We start from the raw sequence: 16,441 nt of genomic DNA on the forward strand, positions 1-16,441 counted from the left end.
GTCCGACCCGGCGTGGCGATTAATGCAGGGAATGGATGGAAGTACAAGGCATGCGTTTCAACTTAATTAGCTCATTGGCATTGAGAAGAAGTGGTTTTGCGAATCAGTTCATAGGAAACCGACGAAGAACAGGAGAAGACCACTCAGACCTCCATAAAGCATGTTACTTGAATCGTGTGAGTTCCCCGAGAGTATCGGTATGATACAGGGTATTCAGACACTCAGGCAGTAGGTGCAAAGGCAAGATATAGAATATAGCACAGCCCCCGTTCAAAAGGAAGCCGCTCAAGGAGACATTGCACTACAGCGGAGGATGACTTCAATCCATCGACCTCGGGACTATGAGCCCAGCACACAACCACTACGCCACTCTGCTCCTACACGCCGAGAGTTTTCCACAGGTCCCTTCGAGACTGATGTCAAAGATCTCCTCTGCTATCGTATCATGTGCTGTTGCGCAGATGTATGGAAGCTCTGTAAATATAAACTTTTTCCTAACTTCCCACATTCTGTTGGTCGAATTGTGATTCCATTCTGAATCACAGCATGTGTCACAGCACAGACGGAGGCCATGCGGCCCACCTTCGCTCTGCTGGTTCGACACAGTAAGTAAACGTGGGTCTCTATTCGTATCATTCTCTTTCCTTCTCCATGTAATTCTGCACAGTGTTACTTTAAACATGACCACCGAATTCCCGTTTGCGTCTATTCAATCTGTCTCTTTGTCAGTGTCAGTTAGGGATTTACTGAACGCAACCACTCCCTGTACGAAAGCGTTCTTCCCAACGTCACTTTTAGTTCTTTTCCTCATGACTTGTTGCCGATCCTTTCAGGCGTGGGAGCATTTTGACTACATCACTTTCTCTGTCTAAACTTTGCATGACTTGGAAAGCTTCAACCAGGCCAGATTTCAAACTTCTCTTCTCCGAGGAGAGCTGTCCCAAATTTCCAATCTTGCTTCAGTGCTGACATTCCTTAAACACGGCACCACTGACGTCAACGCAATATTCCATCATTTCACTTCCTTGCCTTCTGCCCAATTTGTACTCCAAGCGGGAAAATCAATGACTGCAGATGCTGGAAACCAGATTCTGGATTAGTGGTGCTGGAAAAGCACAGCCGTTCAGGCAGCATCCGAGGAGCAGTAAAATCGACGTTTCGGGCAAAAGTCCACACTTTAGCGAAGGTACTTTTTGAGAAAGTTAACCGGGCACTCTTGCACAAGTCAGGAAACGCGGGCTCGTCCGGGATTTCGCGCAAGTCTACATAGTAGAAGACCCAAAGCGAGAATCATACCCCGAGACCAACGAGCCACACAGAGAGCACACAAGCACCCCCGCTCCACCTCTTTCACCAGCTGAGTCTTGCTCAGTGTGAAATACATTTGACAGTGCTTCAATGCGAGAAGTGTACAAAATAAGATAGGTGAACTTGCAGCGCGGGTTGGGACCTGGGATTTCGATGTTGTGGCTATTACGGAGACATGGATAGAACAGGGACAGAATTGGCTGTTGCAGGTTCCGGTGTTTAAATGTTTTAGTAGAGTCAGAGGTGGGGGTAAAAGAGGGGGAGGTGTGGCACTGCTTGTCAAGGATAGTATTGCAGCGGTGGAAAGACGATGGATGAAAACTCGCCATCTGAGGTAGTTTGGGCTGAGGTTAGAAATAGGAAAGGTGAGGTCACCCTGTTAGGTGTTTTCTACAGGCCTAATAGTCCTAGAGACGTAGAAGAAAGGATTGCAAGGGTGATTCAGGAGAAGAGTGAAAGTAATAGGGTGGTTGTTATGGTGGACTTTAACTTTCCAGATATTGACTAGGAAAGCTATAGCTCGAGTACTTTAGATGGGTCGGTGTTTGTCTAATGTGTGCAGGAGGGTTTCCTGATACAATATGTTGACAGGCCAACAAGAGGTGACACCATACTGGATTTGGTTCTGGGTAACGAATCAGGCCAGGTGTTTGAATTGGAGGTAGGTGAGCAATTTGGGGACAGTGACCACAATTCAGTGACTTTTACTCTGGTGATGAAGAAGGTTACGTGTGCACTGTAGGGCAAGAGTCATAGCGGGGGGCAGGGAAATTATGATGCGGTGAGGCATGACTTAGGATGCGTGGCTTGGAAAAGTAGGCTTCAAGGGAAGGGCACAATCGATATGTGGAGCTTGTTCAAGGATCAACTATTGAGTGTCCTTGATAAGTATGTACCTGTCAGGCGGGGAGGAAAGGGTCGTGTGAGGGAGCCGTGGTTTAATAATGAATTGGAATCCCTTGTTAAAGCGTAGAGGGCGGCCTATGTAAAGATGAGGCGTGAAAGTTTCAATTGGGGCGATTGAGAGTTATAAGGTAGCCAGAGAGGATCTAAAGGGAGAGCTAAGAGCAGCAAGGGGACATGAAAAGTCCTTGGTAGGATTAGGGAAAACCCAAAGGCTTTCTATAGGTATGTCAGGAATAAAAGAATGACTCGGGTAGGAATAGGTCCAGTCAAGGATAGTAGTAGGAAGTTGCGCATGGAGGCCGAAGAGATTGGGGAGACACTGAATGAATACTTTTCATCAGTATTCACTCAGGAACAGGACATTGTTGCCGATGTGAATATTGAGTCACAACTAATTAAAATGGATGGCTTTGAGGTACGTAGGGAAGAGGTATTGGAAATTCTGGAAAGGGTGAAAATAGTAAAGTCCCCTGGGCCCGATGGCATATGTGCTAGGATTCTCTGGGAAGCAAGGGAGGAGATTGCAGAGCCACTGGCCTTGATTTTTATGACGTCGTTTTCTACAGGAATAGTGCCAGAAAACTGGAGGATAGCAAATGTGGTTCCCTTGTTCAAGAACAGAAGTAGGGATAACCCTAGTAACAATAGGCCGGTGAGGCTCACTTCTGTTGTGGGCAAAGTCTCAGAGAGAATTGTAAGGGATAGGATTTATGAACATCTGGATAGGAATAATGTGATCAAGGATACTCAGCTTGGTTTTGTGAACAACGAAGAGCCGATGAGAAAGATGTATATAGTGTATTTAAGGAGAACAGGTACCTAATAAACCCAGTCCGCCGATTTCTCAATGATGCTTCCAAGTTGACTTCAAAAATTCGGTTTGTCCTTCCATTATTTCACGTTTGATTTTGTGAGTTTTAAAAACTTTCGCAATCTTCTGACTTGAGTATTGGAGTTGGGAAGTTACGTTGTGGCTGGACAGGACACTGGAATATTGTGGAGTACTTTTGGAATATTGTGTGCAATTCTGGATTCCCTCCTATCAGAAGGATATTGTGAAATTTGAAAGGGTTCTGAAGCTCCAATGAGTCCACAGAGAGGAGAGGCCCTTCTGCTGCCCTGAGTGCGGGAAGGCCTTTCGTGATTCCTCTGCCATGCGGACACACCAGTTGGTCCACACCCGGGACGGCTGTTCTCATGCCCTGAGTGTGAGATGGCTTTCAGCAGTTCTTCCCACCTGCTGAGACACCAGTGGATCCACACCGAGGAGAGGCCGTTCTTCTGCCCCGAGCGCAGGAAGGGCTTTGCTCTTTCTTCTGACCTGCTGGCCCACTGGTGGGTCCACATGGGGGAGAGGTTGTTCAGTTGCTCTAAGTACAGGAAGGCCTTCATCAAACCTCAGACCTGCATATCTTTGGACAGGACCACCCAGAGAAAGCCCACGCAGACACTGGGAGAATGTGCAAACTCCTCACAGACAGTCACCCATCTTCCGCAACTACACTGGCACCACCCCCACCTTTTCCTCCGTTATATCGATGACTGTATCGGCGCTGCCTCGTGCTCCCACGAGGAGGCTGAACAGTTCATCAACTTTACCAACACCTTCCATCCCGACCTCAAATTCACCTGGACTGTCTCAGACTCCTCCCTCCCCTTCCTAGACCTTTCCATTTCTATCTCGGGCGACCGACTCAACACAGATATCTACTATAAACCGACTGACTCCCACAGCTACCTGGACTACACCTCCTCCCACCCTGCCCCCTGTAAAAACGCCATCCCATATTCCCAATTCTTTCATCTCCACCGCATCTGCTCCCAGGAGGACAAGTTCCAATACCGTACAGCCCAGATGGCCTCCTTCTTCAAGGACCGCAGATTCCCCACAGACCTGATCGACGATGCCCTCCACCGCATCTCCTCCACTTCCCGCTCCTCCGCCCTTGAGCCCCCCCCTTCAACCGCCACCAAGACAGAACCCCACTGTTTCTCACCTACCACCTCACCAACCTCCGTATACAGTATAGCATCCGCTGTCATTTCCGCCACCTCCAAACGGCCCCCACCACCAGGGATATATTTCCCTCCCCTCCCCTATCAGCGTTCCACAAAGACCACTCCCTTCGCGACTCCCTCGTCAGGTCCACATCCCCCACCAACCCAACCTCCACTTCCGGCACCTTCCCCTGCAACCGCAGGAAATGCAAAACTTGCGCCCACACCTCCTCCCTTACCTCTCTCCAAGGCCCCAAGGGATCCTTCCATATCCTCCACAAGTTCACCTGTACCTCCACACACATCATCTATTGCGTCCGCTGCACCCGATGTGGCCTCCTCTATATTCCGCCTACTTGTGGAAGGCTTCAGGGAACACCTCTGGGACGCCCGGACCAACCAACTCAACCACCCCGTGGCTCAACACTTTAACTCTCCCTCCCACTCCACCGAGGACATGCAGGTCCTTGGACTCCTCCATCGCCAGAACATAACAACACGACGGTTGGAGGAAGAGCGCCTCATCTTCCGCCTGGGAACCCTCCAACCACAAGAAATGAACTCAGATTTCTTCAGTTTCCTCATTTCCCCTCCCCCAACATTGTCTCAGTCGGTTCCCTCAACTCAGCACCGCCCTCCTAACCTGCAATCTTCTTCCTGACCTCTCCGCCCCCACCCCACTCCAGCCTATCACCCTCACCTTGACCTCCTTCCACCTATCACATCTCCATCGCCCCTCCCCCAAGTCCCTCCTCCCTACCTTTTATCTTAGCCTGCCTGGCACACTCTCCTCATTCCTGATGAAGGGCTCTGGCCCGAAACGTCGAATTTCCTGTTCCTTGGATGCTGCCTAACCTGCTGTGCTTTAACCAGCAACACATTTTCAGCTTCAATCAGCTTGATGCGATTTGAACACGCAATTTTCTGGTCTGGAGTTAGACGCGCTACCATTGTGCCACAAGCTCACAGACAGCTCAGGAACTCTATTCATGCTTAAGGGAATTGATCGCACTACAATGATTTTATGTTATGAGTAACAACGGAGATCAACAGTTCATGTCTGTTCTGTCTCTCCTCCCTCTCATTCTGTCTCTCGAAACAATTTCCAACTCCACCTCAATAAAAAGCTGAAAGAACTGTGGATGCTGTAGATCAGAAACAAAAAAAAACAGTAGTTGCCGGTGACCCTTCCATAGAATTGATGGTGATTGGGAAAACGTTAGTTTATATGCAGGAGATATTGTGGGAGGAAGGCGGATGCAGTAAATCATAAATTAGGACAGACCCTAAAGCGAGGGAAGAACTGTTGAACAGGAAAGGGAGTTGATAACGATCCGCGTGGGAGGGTGAATGGAGACTGTTCGTGGCTAAGAATATGTAGTGTGTAATGACAGACTATGTGATAACAAGGCTTGGTTTGTATGGAAGGGACGAGACACTATGGAGTTCAGGCCCTAGAATTACTGAATTCGATATTGGGACCGGAGGGATGGATTGTCTCCAAGTGTAATATTCGGTGCTCTTCGTTCTGCTGGTGCTGAGCTTCGCTGGGACACTACAGAAAACCTGAGACAGAGATGTCGGACAGGGAATAGGGTGGGGTGTGGAATTGGCAGGCAACTGGAATCTCAGGGTCTTTTTTGCGGGCAGAACGTAGATGTTCTGTGCAGCAGTCACCCAGTTTATGCTTCGTTTTCCCCATTGTAGATGAGACCACAAGGTGAGCAGCAAATGCAGTAGACTGGGTTGTGGGAAGTGCAGGTAAAGTGCCACTTCACCTGGAAGGTAAGTTTGGGCCTTTGGAGAGTGAGGAGGGTGCAGGTGAATGGGCTGGTGTCACACATTCGGCGGTTGCAGGGGAAAGTGCTGTTGGACTATTGGGGTGGGAATGGGGTTGGGTTGATGGGAATGAAGGAAGAGTTGACCCCAGGTATAACTCCTGCCCATTTAATTATCCGCCAAATAGAGGAATTTGTTGAGTCTGTACAAGGAAATTTTCTAATTCTAAATGTGGATGTACAGACTGGCGAGGGTGCAAAACCTAAGTGTCAGCAACCATAATTCTATTAACGTTAGAATCGTGATTGAAAATAATATATCCGATCTCAAAGTTGAAGTTCTAAATTGGATGAAGACTCAGGTATTAGACAAGATCTTTCAAAAGCTGATTGGGGGCAGTTGTTCGCAGGTTAAAGGACTGCTGGAAAATGGGAAGCCTTCAAATATGAGATAACAAGAGTCCAGACACAGTATGTTCCTGTTAGGGTGAAAGGAAAGGCTGGTAGGTGTGGGGAATGCTGGATGACTAGAGAAAATGATATTTTGGTTAAGATAAAGAAGGATGCATACGTCAGGTATCGACAGAGCGATCGAGTGAATCCTTAGGGTATGAAGGCAGTACGAGCGTACATACGAGGGAAATCATGAGGGCAAAAAGGAGACATGAGATAGCTTTGGAAAATAGAGTTAAGGGTAACCCAAAGGGTTTTTTTATATATATACGTTGAGGGCAAAAGGATAACAAGAGAGAGAATAGGGCCCCTCCACACACGGCCTTTGTGTGGAGCTGCAGGAGATGGGGGGGGGGGGGCGGTGCGGTGGATGCTGAACGGATATTGTGCATCAGTGTTTGCTATGGACAAGGGCATGGAAGATATAGAATGTGAGAAAGTAGATGGTGACATGTTGAAAAAATGTCCATATTACAGATGAGAAATTGCTGCATATCTTGAAAAGCATAGAAGTGGATAAATCCTAAGGACCTGATCAGGAGTACACTAAAACTCGGTGGGAAACTGGGGAAGTGATTGCTGGGCCTCTCACTGAGACATTTGTATCATCAATAGTCACAGGTGAGGTGCCGGAAGGCTAGAGGGTGGCTAACATGGTGCCACTATTTAAGAAAGGTGGTAAGGAAAAGCCAGGGAACTATAGACCAGTGAACCAGACATCCGTGAAGGGCAAGGTTTTGGAGAGAATCCTGAGAGATAGGATTTACATGTATTTGGAAAGGCAAAAATTGATTAGGGATAGCCAGCATGGCTTTATGCTTGGGAAATCATGTCTCACGAACATGATTGAGTTTTTGAAGAAGTACAATGTGGACTGATGAGGGCAGAGCGATGGACGTGATCTATATGGACTTCAGGAAGGCGTTCATCAAGGGTCCTCATGGGAGATTGGTGAGCAAGGTTTAATCGCATGGAATGCAGGGACAACTAGCCATTTGGATACAGAACTTGCTAGAAGGTAGAAGACAGAGGGTGTTGATGGAAGCTTTTGCTACACATTTTGGTATTTTGTGCTAGGTTTCTTTTGTAATTTACGAGGAGAAAGTGAGGACTGCAGGTGCTGGAGATCAGAGCTGAAAATGTGTTGCTGGAAAAACGCAGCAGGTCAGGCAGCATCCAAGGAGCAGGAGAATCGACGTTTCGGGCATGAGCCCTTCTTCAGGAATTTTTAACTATAAACTATAAAAATTCCCTTAGTTATATATTGTGAAGTGTGAAGGCATTGTGTTCGTCCCCAAGTTCGACCTGAGGCCACCCTTCCTCCATCCCAGTAACTCTGTTGACAGCCTTCATGTTACATTTAAAACTAGGATCGATAGATTCATGATCAGTTGGGGGATGAATAGTTACTGGAAAAGGGCAGGAGAGTGCATGTGGGGAATGTCAGATCAGCCACAATTCTATTGAATGGAGATGTCGGCTCAAGGGGTTGAATGGCATTTTCCTATTCCTATTGCTTATGGTTCCCGAGCCCTCAACTCTGATACAGTGTCCTGGCTTCAGTATGTGCCATTACTGAGAGCGCTGATGTTCCCTTGTGTAATATCAACAACTTAGCAGCTGCTGAAATCTCTTGCTCCTCTGTTACCTCTAAACACAATAACACAATATGCCAATGTGTTCAGGGGAGGCAATGGCCGACTTTATTGTCAGCAGACTATTCACCCAAGTAATGTTCTGGGGACCTGGGTTCATAACCTGCCACGGCAGATGGTGGAATCTGAATTCAATAGAAATCTGGAATTAAAAGTCTAATGATGAAACCGTTGTGGTTTGTTGTAAAAATCTTATCTGGTTTCCTGCTGTCCAAACCTGATCTGATCTGATCTACATGTGATTTCAGATCCGCTGTCAGCTGGTTGAATCTTCACTGCCCTTTCAGTCAATTCTTAAAGCTCACCTTTTTTAACTATGATGTTGCCAGAATGATTTATAGACGGCATAGGCTGGGACTTTTTTTTCACTGGAGTGTAGAAGGTTATGGGTGGAGGTTATGGAGGTTTGTTAAATCATAAGGGACAAAGATAAGTTGAATAACCAGGGAGTTCAAAATTTGGGAGTATATTTTTAAGATGAGAGGGAGAAGATTTAAAATGGACGAGGGCGGGGGAACCTCTTTTTACATTGAAGGTGGTTCGTGTATGGAATGAACTGTCAGAGGAAGTGGTGGATGCAGGTAACGTTACAATGTTTAAAATTATTTGGATAAGTACATATGAGCCAAACACAGGAGTGTGGGTCTAATCTTCCCCCAGATATTCAAAGTGACAACCACTCAGAGGGGGGACAAGGCCATGCGATTCGTTGTTGTGCGGCATGTGTGACAGCTGCAACAAGACGTCCCAACTCCTGTGCTCAATGTTCTGACCAATGAAAACAAGCATGCCAAAAGCCTTCTACACCACCCTGTCTACCCACGACTCCATTTTCTAGGAACTAAAAACCCGTAACCCGAGATCTCTTGATTCAAAATGTTGCATATGAAAAAGATTTGCTGCTTGTTGGTAGACGTTAATATTTGGTGCATGTCTCTCCTCTAATTTGGTATCTTAGACTGAATGCCATCACTGATGAAGTCCAGTGTGCCAAAACCTGAACTTCAAAATCTCTCTGTTCAACGACACTCAAGGTCCTACCATTCACCATGTAAATCCGAACTTGGTTTGACTATACAAAATGTAAGACCTCATACTTAGCTATATTAAACTCCATTTGCCAATAACTTTAAACTTATGCAATCTAGTTCTGGACTCGCCCTCCCCAGGGAAAAGACCTTTTCAATTTACCCTATCCATGCCCTCATGATTTTATAAACATCTATAAAGTCACCCCTCATCCTTCAAAACTTCTGGGAAAATGACCCCAGTCGATTCAGCCTCTTCCTGTAGCTCAAACCCTCCAACCCTGTCAGCATCCTTGTAAATGTTTTCTGAATCCTTTCAAGTTTCACAACGTCCTTCCTGTAGCAGAGAGCCCAGAATTGCATGCAGTATTCCAACAGTGGTGTAATCAATGTCCTCTCTGAAGACGATTTAAAAAAATATACCTACAAGCAAATCAGGTTAGCTGGGCATGACTTTCACATAGCAGTTTGTTTTGGCTGTCCTTCATTAATCTATGTTTTTCTTCAGTTATGAGAAAATATTCTGTGGGATGTGATAATTGTGACCACATCCAACATTTGCTCATTAACCCTCATGGCCCTTGGACAGAGTAATTGTGACTACATGCTAGAAGGCAGTTGAGAGTCAACCACATTATAGTCGGTCTGGAGTCACAAGGTGTGTGTGTGTGTGTGTGTGTATGTGTGTGCGGGGTTCATGAATGGTAGGTTTCCTGCCTTAAAAAAGAAAGTTTCTCGAGAAACACAACAGTTCTGGTAGCATCTATGAAGAGACAACAGTGTTACTGCTTTGAGTCCAGTGGTCCTTCAAAACTTGACTGGATTCAAAACATCTCTCGAAAGATTCTGCCAAACCTGCTAAGTTTCCCCAGCAATTTTGCCTTTTGTTGCTGATCTCCAACATCTGCAATTCATTATTTTAGTGAATAACTGTTTCCTGTTTGCCAAGACCGAGAGAAACTCTCACTTCCAGATCTTTTAATTAGTTGAACATAAATTCTACCAGAAGCCATGATAGGATTTCAATTTGTGATCTCAGAAGACCTTGATCTCTGGGTTGCTCAATCATTATCACTGGATCCCAGTCTTCCTTTCAATGAAAGTGTTCTCCTGAATATTTTCCTTTATTTATTCATGGGATGTCGCACTTTGTCTCCCACTATTGTTCTGGTAAACATCAACTTCACTTTCCTGCTGTTTCCCCATAATCCTCAATTCCCTTTCTGATTAAAAAAAATCTTAGTTTTGAATGCACTTAACAATCCAGGCTCAACAGCTGTCTTAAACATGCAATCCCTTATTTGCAAGTTATTCCCTCAGGTTCTAAACTCACCCACAAGGGTTAACGTTCCCACATCTAGCCTGTCACATCTCCTCAGAATCTTGTTTGTGACAATAATGTTACCTCGAAATCTTCTAACTTCTAATAACCACAGGCCCAACCTATTCATTTCTCCTTATAAGACATTATTTCCATTCCTGATATCGTCCTGGTCAACCTTCTCTAGTCTGCCTCCAATGCCAGTATATCTTCCCTTAGCTAAAAGGCCCAGACCTTTTGCTTAACCTGTCGATATCCCTCTCCATGTCATCCTCACCACCTGCATTCCCATCATCTGTCTCTACTGCAGTCTTGGCAATAGTACATTCACTTCACTTTTCCAAGTAATTCATATACATATTGTAAATAATTTTGGCCCCAGCACTGATCCCTGTGTCACATTGCTAGTTACAAGTTGCGATCCTGAACATGCCTCTTATCCCTGCTGCATCATTGGTTAGCCAATCATCTACCCATACAAATAGACTGTCTCCAATATCATGTGAATATCATTGGCTCTGCCAGCAAGTCTTCCCAAACTGTCCTTGAAAAAGTGGTGATGAGCTGCCTCTTAAATTGCTTCACAAATATGATGTGGTCTATAATGAAGGTTCTGGATCGAGTTCCAGGATTTTGATCAATAACATCGAAGCAATGCGTCTATGTCACAGTTGGAATGTTGTGTTCACACTTATCTCCTCTTGCTAGTTGAAGTGATGGAGTGGAAGTTGCTCTTGAAGAGCCGCCACTCATATAATCAAGCCAGACAGATCGATTGTGGCCAGAGACTCGGCCATTTTGACATCTCATCAATCTACATTCTTTCCATCCAAGTTTTAGTCACATCAAACTGCCACGCAATGCTGTTATGGCCTCAGTAAACTATAATAACGGGAAGATCGCTGGAATGATTTTCTACACCCGACTGCAATATAAACACAGATCATTGTTTCCAGTTTTGGTGGAACAAAAGACATTGTACTGGTGGATAATTACAGTTAGTGCAAACACCGCTAGCCATCGATAAATATTAATCCTGTTCACTTCAATGGCCAATTTCAATTCAGAAACCAAGTGCACTCGGCTGCTTGTAACATAGACAACATGACAAAATGGCTGATAGGAGGAGAAATGGGACATTGAGGAGGAGTGAAATGTTTGCTTTTGGTCACCTCCACAATTGTTAGAAAAACAGGTTGAAAGGATTCTTAAAAGGTGGCTGAAGTAATGGTGTGGCTTAACACTTCAGACAGCGCAAAGTGGAAGACTACTTTCTAGTGGAAGAAAAAGACATTTCTTATTTCTGAAAGAACTGGGAAACAGAAGAGGGGATGAAATCTGACTTGGGAGCTATTTCCTATTTATTGAGGATGTTGCTTCATCACAGTCTTGGTTTAGAGCATAAGCTCTTGATCAGGAATAAAGGGTGGCCCAAGGGGACTGAGAGATAAATGGGAAGGAAGTGGGGCTGGAGGGAAGGTAGCTGGGAGTGCAATAGATAGATGGAGGCAGCAATTGATGGTGATAAGTCAGAGATGAGGTTGGAGCAAATAGGTGAGAAGCAAGGTGGACAGGTTTGACAGGTCAAGAGATTGGTGTCGAATTGGAAGGTTGGATCTGAGACAAGGTACGGGAGAGGAAATGAGGAAAGTGATGAAATCTACATTGATCCCATGTGGTTGGAGGTTCCGAAGGCAGAAGATGAGGTGTTTTTCCTACAAGCGTCGGGGAGCAAGAGTTTGGCAGTGGAGGAGGCCCAGGACTTGAATGTCCTTGGTGGAATGGGAGGGGGAGTTTAAGTGTTCAGCCACAGGGCCGTTGGTCGTTTAGTGTCAGTGACCCAGATCTGTTCCCTGAAACGTTACGCTTGTTGGCATCCAGTGTCCCCAATGTGGATGAGACCATATTGCGAGCAATGGCCATTAACTTATGAATAGATTTCATAAATCTTAGCCTGCCAGAGTTATTTTCTTTCATTACATTAAAGAAAAATTTAATTAAATTGGGTGACTGCATGAAACGGTTTGTTGGTCAGATTTGAATCATCACTCCCAAATGAGACAATGCCATGAATATCAGTGAACTGCTCTTTTTGTTAAAAACCACAAGTTCTTGATTTATTTTCTCAACTTACTGGGATTCACATCTGCACATTCAATGTCAAACTCTGACATCAGAAATGAAATTACAGTATTAATTTTGACTTACAATATTCAAACAAACAAGTTAATGGCACACAGTGAATACCATGTCTGATTAATATGAAATTAAATTTGACCAAACAAATCTAACATCAAGATGGGAGATAAGAAATGGAGGAAGGGCAGAAGGCAAGAAATGCAGCATCATAGAAGGTGCTCCTCCAGGAAGTGTATTTTACCAACTACCACAGCTAAATATAAACACTCTGATATGATCCTCCGGTTTTAATGTAAACCATAGCCCCATACAGTAGGTACCATTTAAATGAGTAAAAAATGCAAGCCTTGAGCAAATCCAGCCTCCAGCCTTACCCCCCGCTTCTTGGTGCTTGGACCTTCCTCCAGTTCCGGGGGGTTGTTGAACCCCTGGGCTCCAGCTGCCACTCCTCCATTGAAGAAGCTTTTGGGAAACAGATGCAAAGGCAAGATACAGAACGGAGCACCTTTGCAAATGAAAGCAGCTTACAGAGACATCACATGGTTTTTAGCCATCGACCTCAAGGTTATCTACCCAGCATACTCACGCAGCACTACTGACAACATCGGTACACAAGGCAGTGACGAAAGTTTTCAGCACACTGGCCTTCATCAGTTAGGGAATTGAGTACAGATGTTGGCAAGTTATGTTGTACTTATACAGGACGTGGATGAAGCTGCACCTGGAATATTGTGACCAGTTTTGGTCCCCTTGGTGTTCTGACTTCTGACTTCTTCAACTCTGCGTTTGTGTTGAACTTAATTGGATATTTTGTCTAACTTAGCATGTTTAAACAGTATCGCTCAGAGGCATTCATCTGAAACTTTTCAGGAGGTGAGCTCAACAAGATTGAAAAATTCCAAGTTACTTGGAGTCTATTTTAAACTTACATCAGGACCAGTAGTCAGAGACACGTACAGCATTGAAACAGACCTATCGGTCCAACTTATCCATGCTGACCTGATATCCTAAATTAACCTAGTCCTAGTGGTTGTTGGGTGTAGGGGAGACAATTGCAGTCCAGCAGAAAACAAAAACAGCCCACCTACTCTCCCACTGCACCCAGTGTCAGAACTGCCAGAAGGTTCTGTCCTGGGGGGTGACCCAAGGCAGTGTCACCGGTGGGGTCGGATTGCTGGGAGCGCTGGTGCCCGCTCAGGTGCTTCTGCAAGTTGCAGGAAAACATGAATCTCTTCCCACACTCGGGCCAACTGAAGGGCATCTCCCCGGTGTGGACGGACTGGTGCCTCAGCAGGGCTGAGGAATTGCTGAAGGCCTTCCTGCACTTAGGGCAACTGAACGACCTCTCCCCCATGTGGACCCAGCAATGGGCCAGCAGGTCGGAAGAAAGAGCAAAGCACTTCCTGAACTCGGGGCAGAAGAACGGCCACTCCTCAGTGTGGACCCACTGTTGTCTCAGCAGGTGGGAAGAACTGCTGAAGGCAATCTCGCACTTAGGGCCAGAGAACAGCCTTCCCCGGTGTGGAAACAACTGGTGCGTCAGCAGGGCAGAGGAATCACTGAAGGTCTTCCCACACTCAGGGCAGCAGAAGGGCCTTTACCCCTCTGTGGACCCATTGGTGCTTCAGAACCCTTTCAGATTTCACAATATCCTTCAGATAGGAGGGAGACCAGAAATGCACTCAATATTAACCCAAAGTGGTCTAACCAATGTCCTCTACAACCACAACATAACTTCCCAACTCCAATACTCAGTCAGAGGATTCCAAAAGCTTTCAAAACGCACAAAAAACAAACAGGAAAGAATGGAGGACAAACCGAATTTTTGAGAGTCAGCTTGGAAGCATCACTGAGAAATCGGCGGACTGGGTTTATTGGGTACCCGTTCTCCTTAAATACACTATATACGTATTTCTCTTGTGCTCTTCCTAATTTCTCTGTGCTGCAGTGTGTCATGGCTCGTTGAAATAATGTCCTGACGCAGCTTCGTTTGTGGGTGTTGGGATGATTGCTTCTGTGGTTAACTATTTGGTTTGTGTTTGTTGTTTTTCTGTAGATGCTAGTTGAAGTTCCCCATTGATTGTTCGCTCTACTGTGACATTTAAGAATGGCACTTTGTTGTTGTTCTCTTCCTCTTCAAACCAGGAGCCCCCCTCAGGCCATAGTCTCACCACTTGGAAGACCAATATACAGACTAGTCAAAGGCCTCCACTGAAGACTAAAACACCAAGTCGAAGACTCATGCCACTCCATTTACTCCACCCAAGAATTCCTGAATATCAATGACCCGAAAATAGAAGAGGATGGAATAATGATGTCAGTTGACAAAGCAGCCCGGTTCACATCCATTAACATCAACGTGGCCAAAGAAAACTGAAGAAACTATTCGAAGAACCAAAGACACAAACACAGCACCAACTTCATCAGCAAAGATAGCACTGTCAAGCGCATGGAACTGTGCCTTAACCAAACACTTCATATTCAGTAACAAGCCCTACGAACAAATCAATGAAACACCCATGAAACCACCAGTATCAGAATTCCTAGCAGAAGCAATAATGCAGAGACTCGAACAAACAACCCTTCCAACGAGCCAACCCAAACTTTGGGTCAGCTACAGCGATGACACAGTCATCAAAAACTGAAACAAATTAGAGGAAACCTACAACACCATCAACAATCTCCTTACTGGCATAAAATTCACAAAATAGGAGAACAACAGCAAAGTGCCATTTCTCGATATCACTGTAGAGCGAACAGTCAATGGTAATATTCAAAACAGCGTCTACAGGAAGACAACACACGCGAACCAAGAACTTAGCTACAGGAGCAATCATCCCTAAACATACAAACAAGCCTGAATCAGGACACTATTTCAACGAGCCATGCACACTGCAGCAGCCAGTCACTACGAAGACCAATCAGTAACTATACAGCACATTTAAGGAGAATGGGTAGCCAAAAAATCCATTGAAAACTGCTTCCCTGACCGGGAATCCAACCTGGGCCGCGGCGGTGAAAGCGCCGAATCCTAACCACTAGACCACCAGGGAGATGCAGGTCCAGCTGACAGCTCTACTGTAAATTTCTTTCCTGCCCGGAAACCGAATCCGGGATGCAGTCGTAAGGCGGCTTTCACCTGTGCATCCAACAATGTCTTTTCTTGTATCCATTGCTCCCGATGCAGTCTCCTCTACTTTGGGGAGACTGGCGATTCCTCGCCAAGTCAAATCACAGCGCTTGAGGGAACATCTCCAGGACATCCGCACCAATCAACCCCATCGCCCTCTGGTCCAACATTTCAACGCCCCCTCCTACTCTACCGAGGGCATGCAGGTCCTTGGCCTCCTCCATCGCCGCTCCCTCCCCACCCGATGCCTGGAGGATGAACGCCTCATCTTCCGCCTCGGATAAATTTAACCCCAGGCCATCAATGTGGACTTCACCAGTTTCCTCATTTCCCCTCCCCCACCTTACCTCAGTTCCAAACTTCCAGCTCAGGGCTGCCCTCATGACCTGTCCTACCTCCCAATCTCCCTTCCCACCTATCCGCTCCACCCTGCTCCCTGACCTGTCACCCCCATCCCCACCCCCGTTCAACTATTGTACTCTTTGCTACCTTCGGCCCAGCACCCCCCAATTTATCTCTCCACCCTGTTCCTGGAGATGGGACAAACAGCTGGCTCAGGGATAGCAGTCCACATTGCTCTCTTTGCCGCTAGTTCAGAGGGAGAACATTGGAAGGACAAAGAAGTGAATAATGATCTGTGTAGGAGGGTGACGAACTGTTAATGGAGACTATTCCTGGCTAACAATAAGTCGTGTGTAACAGCAGACGATGTATAACAAGGCTTA

This window comes from Hemiscyllium ocellatum (genome assembly GCF_020745735.1).
Source record: "Hemiscyllium ocellatum isolate sHemOce1 chromosome 27 unlocalized genomic scaffold, sHemOce1.pat.X.cur. SUPER_27_unloc_5, whole genome shotgun sequence".
Lineage (NCBI taxonomy): Eukaryota > Metazoa > Chordata > Chondrichthyes > Orectolobiformes > Hemiscylliidae > Hemiscyllium > Hemiscyllium ocellatum.